Below are 24,230 nucleotides of genomic sequence, written 5' to 3' on the forward strand. Positions count from 1 at the left end.
TGAAGAATGGAAGAAGTTGGATTGGAAGGCAAAGAGCATAATACGATTGTGTGTCTCAGATTCAGTATTGCTGAATGTATCAGGGGAAGCTACGGCGAAGGCTTTGTGGGACAAGTTAGGGACTTTGTACCAATCTAAGTCTCTGGTGAATAAACTGTTCCTACGGAAAAAGTTGTATAACCTGAGGATGAAAGATGGAGACTCAGTGATAGAGCATCTGAATGTGTTTAATACTGTGGTAAGTCAGTTATTGTCTGTTGATATCAAAACTTTAGATGAAGATAAGTGCATTAGTTTGTTGTGTTCTCTACCAAATTCATGGGATAGTTTGGTTATTGCAATAGGTAGCAATGCAACTGCCTTGTAGTTTGACGAAATAGTCTCATCCTTATTGACGGAGGAAATGAGACGAAAAATTATGGAGAGCCAGAATGGTGATGCCTTGTTTGTACGAGGATGGTCCCAGAATAGAAACAAAAATAAGTAATCGAGTGGGAGATCTAAATCAATAGGGAGATCTAAATCTCCAGGAAAACCTATAAAGATGGTGTGCTGTAAATGCAGAAAGGAAGGGCACTACAAAAGGGACTGTAAATCTAAAGCTCCTAACAAAGGAAAGGGACCTGATGATGCTCCTTCTGCAGAGGCGAAAACCACCTTCGATGAAGGTGGGGATGTATACTTGGCTTCTTCAAGTACACATGTAGATCATGAGGCATGGTTGATTGACTCAGGTGCATCCTTTCACTTCACTCCCCATAGAGAGTGGTTCTACAAGTATGAGACATATGATGGTGGTGATGTCTTCTTGGGGGATGACAGAAAGGCTAGAATCATTGTTCGTGGAAAAGTAAAGTTGAAGTTGCAAGGTAGAAGGGTTAGAACACTTCCAGGTGTTCTGCATATTCCTACATTAGCAAGAAATATGATTTTCGTAAGCAAGCTAGATGATGCAGGTGTAAAAATAGTGTTCACGAAGGATACCTACAAGATGGTTCGGGAGCACTGGTGTTGATGCGAGGAGTTCGGATTGGAAATTTGTACAAGCTGCAAGGTATCACTGTTGTTGATGGGTGCAACAGTTCTATGGTTCCTGAAAGTGGAGCAGAAAATCTAGTGTTCTATGGAGAGAAGACCATGTTGTGGCATCAAAGGCTTGGACATATTGGAGAGAAGATCCTTTGAATACTTCATGGTAAAGGTATGGTAGAATGTATGAGTAATAGCTCTCTGGATTTTGATTTCTGTGAAAATTATGTATATGGGAAGCAGAATCCAGTGAGTTTCCCCTCTGGTGGTAAGAGGGTGAAACAGATATTAGAGCTTGTGCACAGTGATGTGTTTGGACCTCTAAAGGTTCCATCATTGGGTAAGTCTATGTACTATGTATCATTTATATATGAATTCTCAATGAATACATGGATATATTTCCTTAAGAAGAAATCTGAAGTCTTTGACAGGTTTAAAGAATTTAAGGCTCTGGTGGAAAACCAAACAGAGAAGAAGATAAAGGTGTTGAGGGCAAATAACAGTGGACATTTTTGCAGTAAGGAATTTGAAGAATTCTGTAAGAAGTGTGGTATATCACGGAAAAAGACTACTCCATATACACCTCAGTAAAATGGAGTTGCAGAAAGAATGAACAAGATGTTGATGGAAAGGGCAAGAAGCATGCTCAGTGGTGCCAGGTTAGGACAGGAATTCTGGGCAGAGGCATTGGAGACAACATGTTACCTGGTCAACATAACACCTTCATCAACGTTGGAGGATAAGACTCCACAAGAGGTATGGACTGGTAAGAAACCCTCTCTTTCACATCTGAGGGTATTTGGATGTGATGCATATGTAAATGTTCCAAAGGAGAAAATAACCAAGTTGGATAGTAAATCTGAAAAGTGCATCTTTATTGGGTATAAGGATGGTTTTAAGGGTTATAAGCTTTGGAACGCAGTAACAAGGAAGGTTGTGTACAGCCGCGATGTGGTGTTTAGAGAGGTGAAAGGTGTTATTAAACATGAAGTCCAACCAAAGGAACCTGAGAAGATAGAGTTTGAGCTAAAGGAGGAAGAATCAGACTCTACAGCAAAGGAGGAATCAGAAGATGAAGAGCCACAAACTTCGGGTGTGAGAAGATTAGTTCGAGAAAGAAGGCAGCCAGAAAGGTATATTCCATCTGCTTTCTGTTCAAATTTTGCTTTATCTATTACTAATGATGATCCCAGAACTTTGAAGGAATCAGTAGATTTAGAAGATGGAAAACTCTGGAAAGAGGCCATGGTTGATGAAATGGCATCTTTGCACAAAAATGAGGCTTGGGATCTGGTGGAATTGCTGACTAGAAGGAAACCCATTTGCAGCAAATGGGCGTTCAAGAAGAAGACAAATGCAGAAGGAAGGTGGAGAAACACAAAGCCTGGTTGGTAGCAAAAGGTTATTCCTAGGTGCTAGGAATTGATTTTGGTGATATTTTTTCTCCTATTGCAAAGGTAACTTCTATTAGATTACTTTTATCTGTTGCTGCTGCTTTTGATTTTGAGGTAGAATAGATGGATGTGAAGACAACATTTCTTCATGGGGATCTGGAAGAAGAGATCTACATGAAGCACCCTGAAGGCTTTGCGGTGAAGGGTAAGAAAGAACTGGTATGCAAGTTAAAAAAGTCTCTGTATGGGTTAAAACAGTCAGCAAGGATTTCATATCAGAAATTTGATACATTTATATGGGGACTTGGTTTCACCAGAAGCAAAGAAAATCACTGTGTGTATTTTAAATTAATTGGTGACCGTGTTATTTATCTGGTATTGTATGTGGATGATATGTTGCTGGTTGTAAATTACAAAGAAATTATCTAGGATTTAAAGACCCAATTTTCCTCCAAATTCGACATGAAAGATCTTGGTGCTGCAAGCTATATTTTGGGCATGGAAATTAAAAGAGATTGGGGAAACAGGAAGCTCTGGTTAAACCAGAGGAAGTATGTCGAGACAATACTACAGAGGTTTAATATGCAAGATAGTAAACCGGTGAAGGTTCATATTCCTATAAGTGTATAGCTATCTGTTGAATAGTGTCCCAACACACAAGAAGAGGAAGAGAACATGTCTCGTGTTCCACATGCAAGTACAGTCAGTAGCTTGATGTATGCAATGGTCTATACTAGACCAGACATTGCACATGCAGTGGGAGTATTGAGAAGATTTATGTCAAAACCAAGGAAGGAGCACTAGATAGCAGTGAAGCAGGTTTTCAGGTATTTGTGTGGCACTAGTGATTATGGTTTGTGCTACCAAGGAAGACCAGGATTGGACAAAGTGTTGGATATTCGTGGCTTTGTTGATGCAGACTGGGCTGGAGATCTAGATCAGAGAAGATCTACAAGTGGTTATGTGTTCAACCTATTTGGAGGTGCAGTTAGTTGGATGAGTAAGAAACAATTTGTAGTGGCACTATCAACTACAGAGGCAGAATACATGGCAGCCACTCATGCAAGCAAGGAAGCAGTTTGGTTGCAGAGATTGTGTTCAAATATGGGGTTAGTACAGGGAGCTATAAGGATGGACTATGACAGCCAAAGTGCAATTTTCTTGGCAAAGAACCATGCATATCATTCAAAGACAAAGCACATTGATGTTCAGTATCAATTTTTGAGGGATGTGATAGAAGAAAAAAAGGTGTTGCTGGTAAAGGTGGACATTTTGAAGAATACTGTAGATGCATTGAAAAAATATGTGAGCTTTGAGAAGTTCTCTTGGTGTAGAGAAACAATGGGCATTGCAGGGCTGGATAAATGACTAAGCTTTCTTATGGCCCCTTGTGGAAAGAAAACAACAAGTGGGAGAATGTTGGGTTGTGTTATATTCTTTCCACGACTAGCCCATGTAGTTAACCGGGGGGTTAGAAGGGGGGCAGAGCCCCCCCTTCCATTGCACCGATTGCATAGAGGTGGAAGTCACAAGGGGTTTGACGGGTGCAGATAACCCCACTCTATGGGGTCTGGGGCAGCGCTCCAGAAAATTTTGGTTTTGGACCCTATGTTAGGTTGGGAAAACCTATCTATGGTTTTGTGCATGATTTTTGCACAAGGTTTTAGACGCGATGGTTTTCGGTCCATGGTTTTGGACGCAATGGTTTTTAGTCCATGGTTTTGGACATGATGGTTTTCAGTCCATGGTATTGGATGCTTCGGCATGTATAAATATGTATTGTAACATTGAAGGAACATAATGAAAAATCAAGCTGGTAGTCCCAGTTTTGGGATCCAGCGGAAAATCTCTGTACATATGTGTTTTATGTGTTATGCTCTCGTATTGTTTATTTTTTTTTCTTAGAATTCATATGTAGGTAATTTCCGTATAGGGTTAAAACCTACATGCATGTCCACCTTGAAGTCTGCAAAACTTTGCAGACTATTGTGCACTATGGGGGACAGGCACAGCCTCCTATTAATCCACATTCGGATGCTCGCCTCCAAGAGCACCCAAAAAATCTTGGTATCACGAATTTGTTTCATGTCCTTAGTGGCCAAAAGCAAAGTGTACTTTGCGACCTAGGGTAAGTCTCGGTCGATGCTCGGGAACTGGCTATCCTCCAGTAATTCTTTTGCTACCAGCAAAATGGATAAGAGAAACCACGTGTAGTGGAAGGTCTTACCCTGTTCCTAGGCCTTCTGGTAGTTGAGCAAAAAATCTTTTCAGAGGAACTTGGCCCAGTTGAACTGGACCCCTTCCACACATTGTTCGGCCAGTGCAACTACCTGCGCTGGTACTTCATCACCACGGCATTTTCTCATTACTTTACCAACCAAGAGTTGGGTGGCTACGCACACCCCTTTATCCTTGATACTGGTGATAGCGTAACCCCTCTTTTTCTTCTCGAGCTTATATTTTTTCTTCATGGCCTCTGTGAGAGCCAAGTCACTTATTTTCCCTACTATCGTCACGAGGTCCTTTCCTTCACAGGGAAGCCGTGAAATTTGGTGGATGAGATCTTCCATGATGGGAATAGGCTCCTCCAGCCATAAGTACCCATCATGCACCAGGAAAAGCAGTTGCCTGATGACAAAAATGGTGATGGGTGCACGGTGGAAATGTGGTATCCATAGAAGATGAAGCAACCCATCCTTTTCCACACTGCGCATCCATTTTCGTGGCGCTAATGTTATCATCAGCCCCTCCGTATTTTGTTTCATTAGGTTCGTCGTTTCTAACTGCGGGAACTTCTCTCTGTCCGCGAGGTCTCGGTCTTCAAATTTCAGGGTGGGCACGCGTCCTAGAAGTGGACCCTCAAAGGTAATTCCATCGGGGAGGAGTGGGGTCTGGAGTGCACTCCTCGCTGCATCCAGATCCTTTGGTACTTTGGCTTTCTCTTGTCGTGGAGGGATATACGTGGGAAATTTTGCTGCAGAGCGCAATGGTTGGATGTCTTCCTCCGCATCTTCTTCTTCCTCTGTGGTGGAAATCAAGGCCTACAAGTCTTCTTCCTCTTCATTGGTTTCAATGGTAACTATTTTTCTTTTTTCTTCCATTGATAACTTACTGTGCCACGGATTCCTCAAAGACATACGTACTGGCCCCATTGCCTACTTATCTTTCTTCGGTCTCGATGTCCGGGGTGATTTGCGGATTTTTGTTACGACCCCAGCACCTTCGGGAACATCCTGTACCATGGGGGTTTTCGCGGCCTTGCTGGCGGTCCCTTCCTCAATTCCCAGCCCATCCTTAGTGGTCGTCATCATTTCTACATGGTATTTTGTCTCTCGTGAACTCAGGGGCTCTATTATCACTTGGATCTCAACACTTTGGGCTCTGCTCAACTGCTTAATGATCAAATGACAAAGTGTTATTCACTGGCTAGCCCTTGGAGTTTTATAGCACCTTTTGAATTCGAATTTGACCATTCCCCCCAATTCCAGGTCATCAATGCTTTCTTGGCGGCAGATTTTCCGAAATCTTGCCCATAACTCTTGTCTTAAATGCCTACCACCCACTCCATTTGGCCTCAAATCAGACATCCCATCATGAACAATGACACCAACGGTCACTTCCCAGCCCACCCGCGCGACAGTGCATCTCTCCATGCACAGGCGTGAACCTTGTCACAAGCTGTTCTTGCACGCACCTATCAGAGCGCGCAACTTCCAGGCAGGATATTTTATAGTCCTGTGCTCCCTTTCAGCTACCTAGAGCGCTAAGACTATTCCTCCTACAGCTAGTCAGGTGGTTGCACCACCTGTGTGAGGCTCCATCTCACTCTCTAGTATAGTCTGCAAAAAATCCTCATCTGTCATCGTGGTGATCGGTGCTGCATGCTCTACTGTTAGTAGTGTGCTCCCCTAGTTACTGCGTTTGGTGATATACGGTCCTAGCCATGGAAGCAAACTAATTAATTTTCAGCGATAATCTTCTAATTCATAATTATGATCACCCGCACATTGCCTTGACATCCTTGGTTTATCGACGAGACATGCCCCCTTAATCTCGTTTTCCAACCTCTTAACCTCTGCGTCCATCAAAATGCTTTTATTCCTTATCCATACCCGATCCTTTTCAAGTTCTTGAAGTCTAAGGTTCCCTTTCCAAATGGCTTCCTGAAGTCTTATGTGTTCTGCTTCGCGTAGCTGTGTGATTCCCACGTCCGGGGCTTCGCGCACTGTCACATCTATGGGTGTTATTCTGTGTGGATTCATCTTTGCATGCTCCTCAGAGATTATGGTCCTCACTTCAGTCCGCCTTGTTGGAATTGTTTTCGCGGTTAAGGTTTTCCATATGGTCCCATAGGCCCATCGAACCATTGGTATGTGTAGGTCCCAGTCAGTGCATCTCACCTGGTGAACCCTGTTCAGTGCTTCACACACCCTATCGAGCGCTTATCTGTGGATAATTCTTGGCGCGCTTTGCCTTGCCTACTGCTGTGTTCCATTCCGATTCTCTATTCTGTGCGTGGTGTGTGCTTGTGTGGGTTGCATATCATATGTTTGTACCCGTCGGGAAAGGTGGGCACACAAGTGGTTTTTCCCCTCGTAACCGGCTCTCATCCTTAGTTGGGGTTTTCCAAATCGTAGGCACATCATCCTCTTGTATCCGCGCCAGTCCTCAAAACTTTTCTGATGTGTACTCCACCACCTTGTGGACGTTACGTGTAGTGCCCATTTCAGAGCATCAAACCGCTGCTGTTCTGGTACTGCGCTTTCAAATTTGTCGAAAAATTCATCCACCGTTGTCAACCCATCATACATAGGCAGATCCCTTACCTCTGTTGTCACGCAACATAGTGATCTAACCATCATGTTGCAATTAAGCGTGGTTATCTTGTGTAACCGGTTCTGCCATCGTTATGTTTCCTTGTTTGAATCTGAAGTGCAGGGGCTTTCACGCTCCCATGAAATCCTGCCATCTATAGTTGGGTTCACACAGTCCTGTTCTCACACGCTTATCTTGTAGATACAATCGAGGTAGTCATCACTATCATCATCACGCACCAGTTCAGTGTATCGCGCTCCTTCGGTTGGATCTAGTGGTACTACTACACCTAATGACTTTTTTTCAAAAATCATTTTGCGCTTCTTCATATTTATGACTTCATTCATATCGGTGGCCCAGTCTATTCCTAGTAGTGCGGGATAGGGATTGTTGTCGTTGACAATCTCTATCACATCAAAATCCACCAAAAAGATCGCACCTTCAATATCCACCATTACCCCTTGCAATCTCCCCATGGGGAGGATATTTTGCTGGTTCGCCTTTCGCAATTGAATAGGAGACCATTGTAGTGTGGGTCTACCCATACGTTCCCATGTTTTTTTCAGTAGTAAATTCACGTCCGATTTGATATCCAAGATTACTTGATCCATTTCATACTTGTCGATTTGCGCAGTCAATCTCATTTCCCTCCCTATGCGCAATGCATGCTTTCCAAGTTTCCGGACCACACGCAGTTCTCCTGACCCCGCACACCTAGTGATAAGTTCCTGTATTCCTTTTACTGCCTTGCCGTCGCGCAGCAGTTTCATGCATGTCTCTAGAAAGGTAGTGAGCATTGAAGGATCCATCCTTGGTTCTACTTGATCCTTACTACCTCAACTGGAGGCCTCCATGAAGCTCTTCTTAGCTTCCATGAATCTCTCCTTCGCGCATTCTAAATCAAATTTAGGTTCCTTTGTAGGAGCCTTCCGAACCCACGCACTTTCTTTTGGTTGCTTCCCTTTATCATCTCCAGTGGTGATACCGCTTCTGAGCACTATGTTTACATTCGGGCCTTCTTCGCGCAGCTCAGACCTCATCATTTGCAAATTTTGAGTCGGAGAAGGTTGGAGTACCCCTTTTTTGTGCAGCCTCGCTATCAATGTTGGGTAGTCTTCTACCTCATGATCAAACTGAGTATAGTACAAACATGATGTCCTCGTCAGATTTGTACAATCGCGAGCATAGTGTCCTAACCCTCTGCAATTGTAACAAATTAGTTGTCCGCGACCCCTTCCTGGTCCCATTCCTCCTTGACCTCGTCAATTCCCCTGAAATCCAGCACGCGCCATTCCTTCATTTGGGTCGAGGGCTCGCGTTTTAGTCTATACCCTGTAGTAGGAGTCAGATCCATCATTAGTTCGTAGCTTCTGCAGGTGCGTTCATCATGGCCTACCGACCTGCAGAAATTATAAAACAATTGTTGGGACGTTTGCGTATACTTCTGCAATAGATGACATTATCTGTAGTGTGTTTTCATCCTATCTAACAAATCTCGCACCATAGTGCAGGTGTCGCGCTTGGTCCTATTTGGGCCTCAGGTCTTAATGACATTGGCCCTCCTCCAACCAAGTAATTCTCGAATACTGGACAGTGGTCCTTGTCATGCCCCTGGCTTTTGCATTTTATGCACCATACCTCCTCGCGCGCCTCTGGCCGAGGTGTCTTATCTTGTTTCAAACTCTGCATTTCCAGACACAGATTTTGCAGTTGTGTGTGGATTTTTTGGACTCCCAAACCAGAATCTTGTATAGGGGTCTCATGCAATCTCATTTCCATGTCCAAGGCTTCGGCCTGGGTGGAAAGCTTTTGTTGTGACAACTCTGTCCTTAAACATGGTGTTAATGACGCTACAAACTAGGCACGGTGCTATCCATATATCAAAGTCATGTTGGCTTCGCGAATCATACTCTTCAACCTCTGGTCCAGATCCCAGGGGGTCTCGCCCGGGAGCATCGTGATTTCCTTAAACCCAATAATTGACTATGTCTCCAACTTTGGCCTACTGAATTCCCTATTCACCATGGCCTGGATTTCTACAATTCCTGCATTGGGATGGTCATTAGAATGCTTAATATACCATGTTAATGCATGATCCTGCAACGCGCTTACCAGCGTAGCCTTATTTATATTGTCATCCATGACTCCTTGTGCTTTCCATACCACCCTTACCATGAACCAGAATTGGTCCAGATCTTCGTTCCCTACTCCTCTAAATACCGGCAGTTTGATCACACTCGCCATACTTAACTATGGCGGTGGTGGAGGTGGGGTGGGTGGAGATGAAGGTCAAGAGGGTGAGATGGGTGGCAGTGTAGGTGGAGGTGGTAAGTGCGGAATTTGTTGCCTTATCAAACTGACCGTGCTTCTCGGAGAAACTTTTGCGAGCTCTTCCTCACTTTCCCATGAGGGTGAAATTAAGGGACTAGTTTCTAACTCTTCACTACTTCCATTTCTGTAGATATTCCCACTTCGCGTAGTCCCAAACATTAATTTATTCGCATAACCCGCTTTTCACACAATAGCATCTTAATCTAGGTATTCAAAGATTTAATATACTTACCTCGTGGCCCTTTGAGGAAGCGTCGTTCCGCCTCATTGTAGCTAATGGTCGTATCTACCGCGAACTCAGTGATAAATCCTCCTATAATCTGATCGAGCCAATGGTCCACAACTCGCGCGATCTTATCTCCTAACGCTTCTAGTCTGCGCACTAATTCTGGAGTCCACACGATTGGTTTGTCGAGCCTACACCTTCCCTGACTATCTGCTAGCTTTGCGATCCACTCATAAAACTCAGAAGGAAAGGATTTAAAGAAAATTTCGTGGAATTCCATATATAAGTAGTGCTCCAACCATTGTTCCTTAGATACTCACGGATTCCTGTTTTCCTGTGTCACGAACTCGTGAATCATCTTGTCCAACCTCCCTTCAATTTCTTTCTTGGTTGGATTCCAGTGACATGACATCAGACATCCCTTATGCAGATCCTGGTCCTAGCAATGGAACCATTTGTTGGCTTGTTGGGGCCTGACCCAGGTTTAGAGGTAATTTAGCCAAACAAATCCCGGTACTACTGGCCCTTTCGAAAACAGTCTATGGAGCATAGATTGAGGTCTCACACAAAGTAGTATGGGAGGGTACTAGAACCAAATTTCTGCACCCTAGAGATGTCTGGTGATTTTTGGTGATCCGCGGTTTGACCCTGCGCGCATGTCGCTATGCACACTTATTAGTGTTGCGCAGCCGGTGATGTTGTCTTCGCGCAACCCTACTCGCGGCTCGATCCATGTTAGTACCCAATCCCTTATTAGAAACCCGATATTAGTGGATCACTTAGCTTATCTGCATGTGTTTAGTTATACTTAATAGTGTTCACCATTCATATCAGTGTGCACAATAAATAAAATAGTATAATTGCAAAATATATCAACCATATAATAACTCAAAACAGATACACAAGATTTAGAATCAAACTTCTCTTTATTATTCTTCTTCCTTGGTTAAAGACTCGACTCTGCCCTGTGCACTCAGTTGCAGGGGTCCACGCACTCAGCTGCGGACTCTACTAGGCCTCTATGCACTCAGCTATAGAGCCTCTTCCTACTACTATGACCCAAAGCACTTAGACATTTGCTCTGCTCGTTATCTTTTAGACTCCATTTGTTCCTCTATCTATCCTTAGTTCTCTTTACAACTTAGAGCCTTGCTCCATTTATACAATCCCATGGTCCGCGACCATGGGTAGGCCGACACTACATTCAAAAATTAGGGCAGACAACCCTATGACTCTAACATACAATTTGCGCTCCGCGCTCACAATTCACGGAGTCTCTACAATAATAATACTTAAAACTTGGGCTTTGAGCCCCAAAACATGTTGTGGGGGGATTCCATGCCCAACAAAGAGTGACCCTATATACTTTCCATACTGAAGTGCCTCCTATATACCCAAAATTATTGGAGAACCTTCAATATACTTCCGTACTGGGATGAGATTTCACCCCTGGGATACAATGCAGGCAGTTAACGACAATTGCTATGTTTAAAGACACCAAAACATGTCTCTAGCCTAGACCTCTAGATATTTGTGTTAGGTTACAAATGCTCCTTAGGTTGATTGAGGTAAATTTTAAGTTTATCTTCAGTTAAGTTTCAGTTTGATGGCTCAACGATGTCACCTGAATTCCTATGATGCAACTAAATGATAAAAATGAAATACTTTCATTTGATGAAGGCTAAATTAATGAAGGAAGAGAGGCAACCAAATAATGCATCAATCAAGAAAAATGCATCAAAACACAACTCTTTATATTTCTAATGAAAAATGTAAAAATGAGATATAATATTTCACTTTCGCTAATAGATGCAATGCCAAGATGCAATCCTATGAGAAATAAAAATCATTTTTCTTTCAGTAAGATGCACTAATAATTTGTTCTTTTGATTTCACTTTGATTCAACAATGTAAACTAATGCAATGAGAAAAGGAAAAATGCAATCTGAAACAACTAAAATGAAAATTTCATTCACTTATGGTTTCGAATGCAAATTGGTTCAAAAATACTGAAATGAAGAAATCTTTCACTTTCCATTTTGAAACAAAGAAATCAAAACAATCATTTACGTTCAGTCCTACTAAAGCAAACAACTATAATCTATGTTTGACAATGGAACAAAAGTGATTTTCAAAGCACTAATATGACTCAATACTAATGAAAATAACTTCACAATCATGAACCGAAAGAAACTTGAGAACGATATCCTAACTACAGTGAGACTCCTAAATGGAAGAAATCAATCTGAGAGAGAAAAACCAAGCAATGAGCGAAGGGTGACCTAGAAACCCTAGAAAACCTACAAAGCAATCAAGCTTCAAACACACATCAGCAAATCCAAGAGATAAATTGCAATCACACAAGGATGATAATCATTTCAAACACATTGTAGTTACACTGGAAAATCATTGACATAGGTAAAAAACCACTGAAAACAAGAAGAAACCCTAATTTTCTTCTATCCTCTAGGATCATCTTGCATGTTAAAGGAAAAAGAGCGATGAAAAGTAGAGCAGCATGACTGTAATTTTAAAATCAACATTGTGAATAGTTCTATCAAAGTAGAAAACTCACTGAGCGAGAAAAATAAGGAAAAAATAAAAAATCTTTAGGATTAGAGCAGGCTAAACATTCTCAGGAAACAACCAGTGACCACAAATAGCTACAGTGATGCACGCAAGCCAAGAAATCAACGGTTGCTCAAACTCATCAGAGAATCTGATTGAAGGAATGGATGGAAAGGGTTATTGATTCCCCTGTGGAGTCACCATTTTGTTGTCTAGGTAAATACCCTCTATTGACAAAGACGATCACTCTAGCCCAATGAGTGGGACTAGCAACCTACGTGAAAATCTGTAAGACACTTTCTTAAATTACAATCGAAATGAAAGAAGTGGAGGATGGTCTACCTTGTTTTGATGCTATAAAGCACCCCTTTGTTGAAGATCTTGAATTGCATGCTCCTCAAGCTTAGCTCTATTTCTCATAGCATTTGGATACCTGCACAAGAGATCAAAGACACAATGAAGCATACAAGTGCACCAAGCATAATTGAAAGTAATCTACTTAGAAAAACAATGAGAATTAAGTTAAATGATGCATTAACACAAACATTTATGGAAACTGAACTAGCAGTTGTATATATTAATGAAATAAATTAGGAAGCATACAACCAAGCCTTTATGTCAATAAGTTCTCCTTGAGTGAATATTTGAGTCCAATCTCAAGCTCTGCAAGCACTCCTTCTCCAAGCCAAATGAGTAGCATGTAAGCACTATCTCAGCACAAGGGTGCAAATAATCAAAGACCAACCATTTGGGAATAGGAGAGGAAGAATATATAGGCATGGAAAGGGAGTTAAGATCTCTCCAAATATAGGGGAAGGCCCTCATCTCAAGGAGGTAGCCCAGAGGCATAAGATCAAAGGGAAATATTAGGAGAATTTGACCACATCCACACCAAACAACCTCCATCTCGTCATTCTAGAAGCCTCTAGATCACAAAGCTTCTTGTCCTCTTTGGGAAAACTTGCCTTTTAGGGATTAGCGTGAGTATCCAAGTAAAAAGTGTTGGGTTGTGCTATATTCTTTCCATGACTAGCCCACGTAGTTAACCGAGGGGTTAGAGGGGGGGCAGAGCCCCTATTCGTTGCGTTGATTGCGTAGCAGGGGGTCACAGGGGGTTTGATGGGTGAAAGATTTTCGCACATGGTTTGGACGCGATGGTTTTCGGTCCATGGTATTGGATGCTTCGGAATGTATAAATATGTATTGTAACATTGAAAGGAACATAATGAAAAGTCAAGCTGGTAGTCTCGGTTTTGGGATCTAGGGGAAAATCTTTGTGTATATGTGTTTTATGTGTTATGCTCTTACATTGTTTATTTTCTGTGTTTTAGAGTTCGTATGCAGGTAACTTTTGTACGAGGTTAAAACCTACATTCGGTATCAGAGTTGTTTTGGCTTCAAGGGGATGCCTTTGTTGCTGAGGGGTTTTGCTCGGGCCTATGGTAGACCCTATTCAGTGGAAGATCTACGAGATCGATTTTGGTGGTGAAAGAAGATGGCGAGCAATGGAAATATAGAGATCAAGAAATTTAATGGTCAGAGTTTTGAGTTATGGAAACTCAATATGGAGGATCTTGTTATCACTCAGAATTTTCTCAAGGTTAAAGAAATAAATTTCCGAGGTAACCACAAACCTAATCTTTTAGACTCGGTTTCTAGCCAACCTAAGTCCATGGAGGGCTCTCTCTTTATAATTTAACTTTGTTTTGGGTAAGATTTTAGGCTAGTTCTTAGTGCTTATGATTGTTTTATTTTGATTGGGTGGTGGAATTAAGAAAACAGATGGGCAGAGCAAGTATTTAGGCAATTGGGCTATGAAGTCAATCAAGAGTGGTTGAACTGAATCTGATCAATCACTAAGGTAAGAATTCACGGGGCAGGCTAGCACAGCAAAAGAAAAATCTGCAGGTTCAAATGGATGAAGTAGTCCTAACCAGGGCAAAGGGCAATGAAGGATCCTTAATCGGGATTAAGATGAAGAAAGGAAGGATGATCAGTAGCAAAGGGTAATGAAGAATCCTTTACTATGAACCAAATGGGGGGTAAACTATGGAAGTAAGGGAGTTTTCTTTTAAGATTTATAAGAGACACATATGAATATTTATAACATTAAGAGAAAACAATATTTAAACATGAAGAGATCATACTTATTTGTTACAACTGTGCACAATAATCCAGTGAAATGTCCTCAGCTTTATTTCATATCCAGCAAAACCAGTCCAGTCTTGAGTACAATAGCTCCTTAGCTCAAAATAAAATGTCTACAGAAATGTATTTTAATCCACACAAAATACTTCAAATGAAGAAGTATTTATACAAATTCTAAACTAAAATATCTTGAAAAAATATCAAGATTGGTTTTACAAATATCTCAAACTGTTTTACACTAATAGAACTTAAATAAAGGACATTCAAAACTAATGAATCTACTTGGCACTATTTTTATGCATTTATGGTGACAAAGAAGAGAAATTTGAATTTGATAGAAACTCTTAATTGATGATGAGGCATCCTAGTCACTAACTGCCTCCTTCCTTTGTGTATTCTGCCCCAAAAATTCTGCAAACTTAGGGTCCAATGATATGCTTTTATATCTCAATCTGAGATAGATATATAAAAATTGAAAGAGGTTATTGTAGATAAGAATATTTTGAGATAAACCTCTCTCAGTTTCCCAAAATTCATCTTCAGCTGTTCCCAATAGTCTCTATAAAAAGATGTCAAAAACAGGAACAAATAAGTTGTGAAGACATGAACTTATCTACCTTTTGGTAATACCTGTGTAAAACATGAGATATGTTTTTGTATACTGGCCTGTTAGGAACAAAAACCTCCTCCATTTTCACAAAATACTTCTTGTATTGGCCACAATAGTTTCTGAAAAACTATGACTTAAATAGGAAAATTTCTGAAGAATGTACCATTTTTACTCTGATTTCATCTTCTAACCTCAAATTTCTTTTAACTGTTTTTCACTTTTACTTTGGATAAACTTCATTGTTTCTGGTGAAAGTTTCTTCATCTCTATTTAACCCTTACGGCATCCAAGTTTACTTTTATTGTTTTACTTTTACCGTTCTATTTTTTCATCTGTCTTCACTTTGACATGATTCTATATGCTATGCTTTGTAACTGTCTTCCCTGTTGTTTATCTTCATGCTAGCTAATTTACTTGACTTGGTCTTCAACCTGATACTCTTTAACCCTGATACACTTTGACTATTCTTTACTGTGTCCTTTTACCTTTACTATATATTTTAGGTTTTTACTGTCTTGTAACTGTATTCTCTGTCTGGTTGCTCTGTTTTGACTATCAATGCTCTTTGTAGTTGTCTTCTTCTTTGTTTCCTTGTATAATTGTGTTCATCCTCTGAGCACAAGTTTTGAATGAGGTTTTCTGTTGATTCTTGGAATAAACCAGTTATGTGACTAGTATCAGAACTGTTTATCCAAGATCTGATCTTAGTTTGATAACCTGAAAAAATTCAATATTTTTTAAGAGAACACAAGTCTTCATGAAGGGTGCTTGATGGCTCTCTGGCACAGGGATGACTGGGAAAGGGGTCGCAATAGAGTTTTGGATGGAAAAAATATGGTGAAATCATGTTGCAGAGGTTCAGGGAGGCATTGGAGGGTTTCATAGGTTTACACAGTCGAACGGGCGAAAACCATGAAAACACAGGTTTTCACGTTATAAGGTTTAACAGGCAGAATTTCGAAATATGGCGCGAAAGTCAATTAAATGAACGGACGAGCGATTTATTGAAATGGTGGGGAAGTGGTATTGAAGGGCCATCGCATCGCTTATGAGCCATGGCCGGTTTTGAGGGAAGGCAGCCCGATTCCATTCATCGGGTGCCACGTAGAGGTGGGGTGAATAGTGAAACCACCCATATCGGGTGGGTAAAGGTCAGCCTTCGGAGATCGCCCGATATGAGTGTCGATTGGTGGATTTGAAAGGGTCATATCGCATGGTGATTGGGGCGATGATTTGATGTGAGGTTCAACGAAGGGGCCCGATGGGGTTTTAAGGCGCAGAGGGGCTAATTAATTGTGGATTAGGGAGGTGTAATGACTTCGGGAGGGATTTCATTAGCACGGATATATTATTAATTAATCACTGATTGATTGATTAATTTCTTTATTCGGCGGTGGGTCATGGTTATTAATTAGTCACTGATTGACTTAATTAATCCCATTAATCAATTTATTAATAAGTTTATGTTTCAAACTTTGAGGCGGGATATTAACATATGGTTTTTTAATAAAACATACGGAAAAAGGTTTTTATAGGGATTTAGATAATAAAGTTAATAAATTAATATGAAATGGGCGGAAAGGATTTTTACCATAAGTTTAATGTATAACACATGATTGGCGCACTTTATTCATATAAACAAAATACTTAGCGTAAGATGGTTTTTATGAGTTGTTTGAGTGGAAAGGGTTTTATATGGGGGGAATCACTTTTCCTAGGTAACAAGGTATTATCCTTAGAAAAAGGGGTTTATTAGGGGGAAATGACTTTTCTTTAGAAAAAATGGTGTTTTTTCTTAGGAAAAGGGATTTGTTTGGGAAAATGAGTGATTTGAAAGGGGTGACTGTTTATGAGGGGATCTTTTGCACTTAAGGTCTATAAGTCATTAGGTTGAGGGTCCGGTGCCTCTAGAATTTAGAGAAATGCTCTGAGCCCCTTTGACTTAAGATTTTAGGTACTTAAGACTTTTTCTTGGAAATTAGTTAAGTGAAAAGGTAATGAGTGAGGGAAGTTAATCATTTCGACTTTGTGAACTTTGATGCATGCTTGATTTTCACCCATACTTAGAAATTTTGATGATGAAAGTGAATATTATGCTCTTATCTGACAATCATAATAATTCTACAACCATTCTTCTACTTACCCACCTACTCATCCTACCATTTTTACTTCTCTTTATTAGGGTGCACTTAAATTGGCAAACCTTTATCAAAACTTTTTATTTTCTTTACAATAGTAATCTATCTACATCTATCTTTATTAAATCCAAGGGCTCAGATTAAGAAGTTGAGCTCCTTTTATTCACTCTACCTAATCTAATTATCTGCCAAGGTTAAACAGTTTGGTCAGATTTTCATTCTCTATCTATAAACATGAAATTGAAAACATGGAATAACCAAGATTAAACTGTTTGATTACCATGGGTTGTGACATGAATAACAAGTTGCACACAATCATTATTATGAAGAAAAGTAAATAGTAGTGGCATTTGGACTTGCACACTTTCTTGGTCTTTTCTTTCTTTGGGGTTCATATTTTCATCTTTTTTTTACCTTCTTATTGTTTTTGTCCTTTGATTTTTGTTTTAGGACATACCCTCTTTACATTTTTTAATTTTTTGAATATGGAAAACATTTGCAGAAAGAAAAGATATGTACATATTACAAGGCTTAACCTTAGCCATTCAAAAATTATGACTCCTATTGGTACAGGAACCTAACAGTGGCTCCACTTGGAGATGGCATTTCCTTGTGAAATGTCAAGAACACCGTCGACTAGTAGCCTGATCCATTGGGCCAATACCACACATGTATATGCCTTGTTGTATAATATTTGTGACTAAAAATTTTGAACTAAAACTACACCCTTTTCTACAAACTGAAATATGATCTAACATAAACTTGCTGCTGAAAACTGAATTTATTCAAACTGGAATCCTACCTACTTACTCTAATCAACTTTCTGACTGTTGGTTAGGTAAAATGAAACAACCAATGCAACCACTCAAGCATCATATACATTGGTGACTTTTGTTGCTTGTGCTTGTTGGTGGTTAAAATTGAGATCCTGAAATCAAATATAACTTTGTTAACCTTTGAGAAGATAAGGAAATTCTTGATTTCCTTTGTTGAATCTAGAAACTGTACAAAAGGATCTTGTAAAATATATACACTATTCTTGAACTGATTCAAACAATTGTACATCTATTGTGTATGGTCTGCATGCCATGAAACTGAAATAATACCTTCATCTTTATCACCCTGCATGTTTTCAAATGAGCTTTGTGATGATATTTCTTCTGAAAATGGCAAGAAAACTAGTTGCCTAGCCAAGTCTGTATTAATACCTTTTTCAAAGTCATAGTTAGCTAATGGAGAAGGACTTTGACTACAAATTCCATCCAACACATCAGCTATTGGATCATGAAAGACTTGGAAAGACTATTGCCACCTATTTTCTATTGGTTCCAATGAAACTGCATGATTTTCTAGAAACTGCTCATCCTTTATTACAGGTAGACTATGCAAATTTCCTTTCAAAAACTAAACCGAATCAGAACAAAATGGTAGGGAATCATCCATGATCATTTGACCATATTTTCCAGCTTCTAAGTCTTCTTCTACAACCTAACATTCAATGGCATTTTAGGGTGCAAATCTAGATATGATAAGTCTTGAACAAGGATTTTATTACCTTCTAGATGGTTAATATCGAAACTTGTTGACATTTGATTTTTGATTGCATGAAAGTTATCTCTGATAAACTGAAACGAAGCAAAACTTAATGGTAAAGTTACTTCACTAATTTCAAAAGTTTATGCACTTTCCTCCTCATTCTCATAGCTGAAATGAACAAGTTGATCACTATTTTCCAACTACTGGACCTGCACTTCCTTATTCCCCAAACTAACTTCTAATTCCTATGCAAGGTTAATTTGGATTTGAGGAATAAAATCATTATTATAGTGATCAAACTTAGGCACATCATCATAAGAAGTAATGTCACCAAATGTACATATTAGATCAGCAGATTTCCTCTCCACATATGACTCTATAACTCTATCTTCAGATTTATGGTAGTTGGAATTAACAGGAATTTGTTCATGGCTGTCAACCTCTTCTTTTTGTGAAACAAAGGAGTCATGGTGATTTTGAACAAAAAGTTCATCTTTCATGGTGATCTTCTGTATCCTTTCTTCCACTGTTTTTAACAAAATGTCTAGTTTAACTTCTAAATATGTCAATTCCTCTAGATCTATGTTCTTCATCTCTTTTTCCTTCAACTTGGCCCTTTTGATCAACAAATTAGCCTCTACATCTGCTACGTTGTTTTGGATCTCGTAAGTGTTGTAATGTTCCTTTCTCTCAACTAAAACTCCATTTCTAGATCAAAGGCTTCCGGATAATGCAAGAGAGTTGAATTAGGAAGAGGTCTTATATTTGATGGCATTGAATAATAGATTTGATTAATTCTGTCAGAAAATTGTTGTATTGTTTCGTCTAGATGTCTTTTTAACTGATTATATGCTTCTATGATTACAAGAAGATTGACTTTGATTATCCATCTATCAAGGAAGAATTTGAGGAATTGTTGGAGATTTGAGATGCTTGCCTCAGGCAGGGTTTTGAACCAACTCTTGACTTTGTCTTGCAAAGAAAGAGCAAAAAGCCTAATACTGACATCCTCTTCATCTACTTCAAATAAGTTAAGGTAATTCTCAAAATCTTGAATATGTTTTTGGGCAGTGACACCATTCTCTCCATCAAACCTAGGGAGGTTCTTGTGATAATCGTTAGGGAAAGCATGGAGTGTAGCAGGTAAAATGAGTGGTTTATATCTATCAGGAACTTTATGAGGTATTGGAACATGTACAGGGATTGTATGATTAGTCTTGATTGTTTCATATTCTTTGATTTGAATATGATCTTCATTAGATTCAAAAGAAAGTTTTTCAAATATGTAAGGAGACTTTATATCTACAACTTTTAAAGGAAAATAATAAAACATTGATCTAAAATCTTCTCTAAAATACAATATACATTGAAAAAGTTTATCAATGAGAAATAACATAATGTCTTGGAAATAATCCAAGTTAAAAGCCTGATCTTTTTACATAGTTCTTTCAGGTTCATTTCTCCATTGGAGTCTTAATTGTGGAATTGATTTGGAGTCACCAGGTGGACGATTTTAACCTTTGTGTGTCTGATCATTGTCCACCATCATAGATCAGATCTAAACCTGTAAAACAATTCTAAAGAAAATGTTAGTTCTCCCTAGTATGGTCGCCACTATATTATCTCTCAGAATTTTCTCAAGGTTAAAGAAAGAAATTTCTGAGCTAACCACAAACCTAATCTTTTAGACTCAGGTTCTAGCCAACCTAAGTCCAGAGAGGGCTCTCTCTTTATAATTTAACTTTGTTTTGGGTAAGATTTTAGGCTAGTTCTTAGTGATTATGATTGTTTTGTTTTGATTGGGTGGTGGAATTAAGAAAACAGATGGGCAGAGCAAGTATTCAGGCCATTGGGCTATGAAGTCAATCAAGAGTGGCTGAACTGGATCTGATCAATCACTAAGGTAAGAAATCACAGGGCAGGCTAGCACAACAAAAGCAAATTTGTAGGTTCAAATGAATGAAGTAGTCCTAACCAGGGCAAAGGGCAATGAAGGATCCTTAATCGGGATTAAGATGAAGAAAGGAAGGATGATCAGTAGCAAAGGGCAATGAAGAATCATTTACTATGGACCAAAGGGGGGGTAAACAATGGAAGTAAGGGAGCAATTAAGAATTCCCAAACCAAGACAGTTTAGTAGAAAACATAAAGAAGGAAAACAGTTAAAACAGAGAGCACTTAAGCTAATTCTGGTGATATCATTCCTTGTTTTCTTTTAAGATTTATAAGAGACACATATGAATATTTATAACATGAAGAGAAAACAATATTTAAACATCAAGAGACAATACTTATTTGTTCCAACTGTGCACAAGAATCCAGTGAAATGTCCTCAGCTTTATTTCATATCCAGCAAAACCAGTCCAGTCTTGAGTACAATAGCTCCTTATATCAAAATAAAATGTCTACAGAAATGTATTTTAAGCCACACAAATACTTCAAATGAAGAAGTATTTATACAAATTCTAAACTGAAATATCTTGAAAAAATATTAAGATTGGTTTTACAAATATCTCAAACCATTTTACACTAATAGAACTTAAATAAAGGACATTAAAAACTAATGAATCTACTTGGCACTATTTTTATGGATTTATGGTGAAAAAGAAGATAAATTTAAATTTGATAGCTACTCTTAATTGATGATGAGGCATCCCAGTTACTAAATGCCTCCTTCCTTTGTGTATTCTGCCCCAAAAATTCTGCAAACTTAGGGTCCAATAATATGCTTTTATATCTCAATCCAAGATAGATATATAAAAAGTGAAAGAGCTTATTGTATATAAGAATGTTTTTGAGTTAAACCTCTCTCAGTTGCCCAAAATTCATCTCTATGTGTTCCCAATATTCTCTGCAAAAAGATATAAAAAAACAAGACTTTGCACAAACTGACAAACAGGATGTGAAGACATGCACTTATATCCCTTTTGGTAATACCTGTGTAAAAGGTAAGATAGAGTTTTGTAGACTGACCTATTAGGAACAAAAACCTCCTCCAATTTCGCAAAATAGTTCTTGGATTGGCCACAATAGTTTCTGAAAAACTATGAGTTAAACAGGAAAATTTCTGAAGAATGTACCATTTCTGCTCTGATTTCATCTTTTAACCTCAATTTTTTTTAACTGTTTTTCACTTTTACTTTGGATAAATTTTATTGCTGCTGGTGAAATTTTTTTCATCTCTATTTAACCCTTACTACATCCAAGTTTACTTTTACTATTTTACTTTTACCATTCTGTTTTTTCATCTATCTTCACTTTGACATGAATTTGTATGCTATGCTTTGTAAGTGTCTTCACTGCTATTTATATTCATGCTAGCTGATTTAGTTGACTTGGTATTCAATCTGATACTCTTTAACCCTGATACACTTTGACTGTTCTTTACTGTTTCCTTTTACCTTCACTGTATATTTTAGATTTTTACTGTCTTGTAACTGTATTCTTTGTCTGGTTGCTCTGTTTTGACTATCAATGCTCTGTGTAGTTGTCCTCTTCTTTGTTTCCTTGTATAATTGTGTTCATCCTCTGAACACAAGTTTTGAATGAGGTTTTCTGTTGATTCTTGGAATAAACCAGTTCTATGACTAGTATCAGAACTGTTTATCCAAGATTTTATCTTAGTTTGATAACCTAAAAAAAATCAATATTTTTTAAGAGAACACAGGTCTTCATGAAGGGTGCTTGATGGCTCTCTAGCATAGGGATGACTGGGAAAGGGGTCACAATAGAGTTTTGGATGGAAAACAAATGGTGAAATCGTGTTGTAGACATTCAGGGAGGTACTGGAGGGTTTCATAGGTTTACACAATGGAATGAGCGAAAACCATGAAAACACAGGTCTTCATGTTATAAGGTTTAACGGGCAGAATTTCGAAATATGGCGTGAAAGTCAATTAAATTAATGGATGGGTGGTTTATTGAAATGGAGGGGAAGCAGTATTGAAGGGCTATCGCACCGCTTATGAGGTGTGGGCGGTTTTGAAGGAAGGTCGCCTAATGTCATTCATCAGGCGCCATGTAGCGGCAGGGTGAATAGTGAAACCACCCATATCGGGCGGGTAAAGGTCAGCCTTTGGAGGCTACCTGATATGAGCATTGACCATTGGATCTGAAGGGGTCAGATCGCACGGTGATCAAAGCGATGATTTTATGTGAGGCTTAATGGAGCGGCTCGATGGGGTTTTAAGCGGAGGGGATAATTAACTGCAAATTAGGGAGGTTTAATGACTTTGGGAGGGATTTCATTGGCGGGGATATATTATTAATTAATCACTAATTGACTAATTAATTTCTTTATTCGGCGGTGGGTCATGGTTATTAATTAGTCACTGATTGACTTAATTAATCCCATTAATCGATTTATTAATAAGTTTATTTTTCAAACTTTGGGGTGGGATATTAACATATGGGTTTTTAATAAAACATAAGGGAAAAAGGGTTTTATAGGGATTTAGATAATAAAGTTAATAAATTAATATGAAATGGGCGGAAAGGATTTTTACCATAAGTTTAATGTATAACACATGATTGGCGCACTTTATTCATATACACAAAATACTTAGGGTAAGATGGTTTTTATGAGTTGTTTGAGTGGAAAGGGGTTTATATGGGGGGATTCACTTTTCCTAGGTAACAAGGTATTATCCTTAGAAAAAGGGGTTTATTAGGGGGAAATGACTTTTCTTTAGAAAAAATGGTGTTTTTCTTAGGAAAAGGGATTTGTTTAGGAAAATGAGTGATTTGAAGGGGGTGACTATTTATGAGGGGATCTTTTGTACTTAAGGCCTATAAGTCATTAGGTTGAGGGTTCGGTCCCTCTAGAAGTTAGAGAAATGCTCTAAGCCCCTTTGACTTAAGATTTTAGGTACTTAAGACTTTTTCTTGGAAATTAGTTAAGTGAAAAGGTAATGAGTGAGGGAAGTTAATCATTTCGACTTTGTGAACTTTGATGCATGCTTGATTTTCACCCATACTTAGAACTTTTGATGATGAAAGTGAATATTATGCTCTTATCTGACAATCATCATAATTTTGCAACCATTCTTCTACTTACCCACCTACTCATCCTACCATTTTTACTTCTCTTTATTAGGGTGCACTTAAACTGGCAAACCCTTATCAAAACCTTTTCTTTTCTTTTACAATAGTAATCTATCTAAGTCTATCTTTATTACATCCAAGGGCTCAGATTAAACAGTTGAGCTCCTTTTATTCACTCTACCTAATCTAATTATCTGCCAAGGTTAAACAATTTGGTCAGATTTTCATTCTCTATCTATAAACATGAAATTCAAAACATGGAATAACCAAGATTAAACTGTTTGATTACCATGGATTGTGGCATGAATAACAAGTTGCACACAATCATTATTATGCAGAAAAATAAATAGTAGTGGCATTTGGAATTGCACACTTTCCTGGTCTTTTCTTTC

This window comes from Pinus tabuliformis, chromosome 7 (genome assembly GCF_031772625.1).
Source record: "Pinus tabuliformis cultivar Carrire ecotype Pingquan chromosome 7, CPIR1, whole genome shotgun sequence".
Taxonomy (NCBI): domain Eukaryota; kingdom Viridiplantae; phylum Streptophyta; class Pinopsida; order Pinales; family Pinaceae; genus Pinus; species Pinus tabuliformis.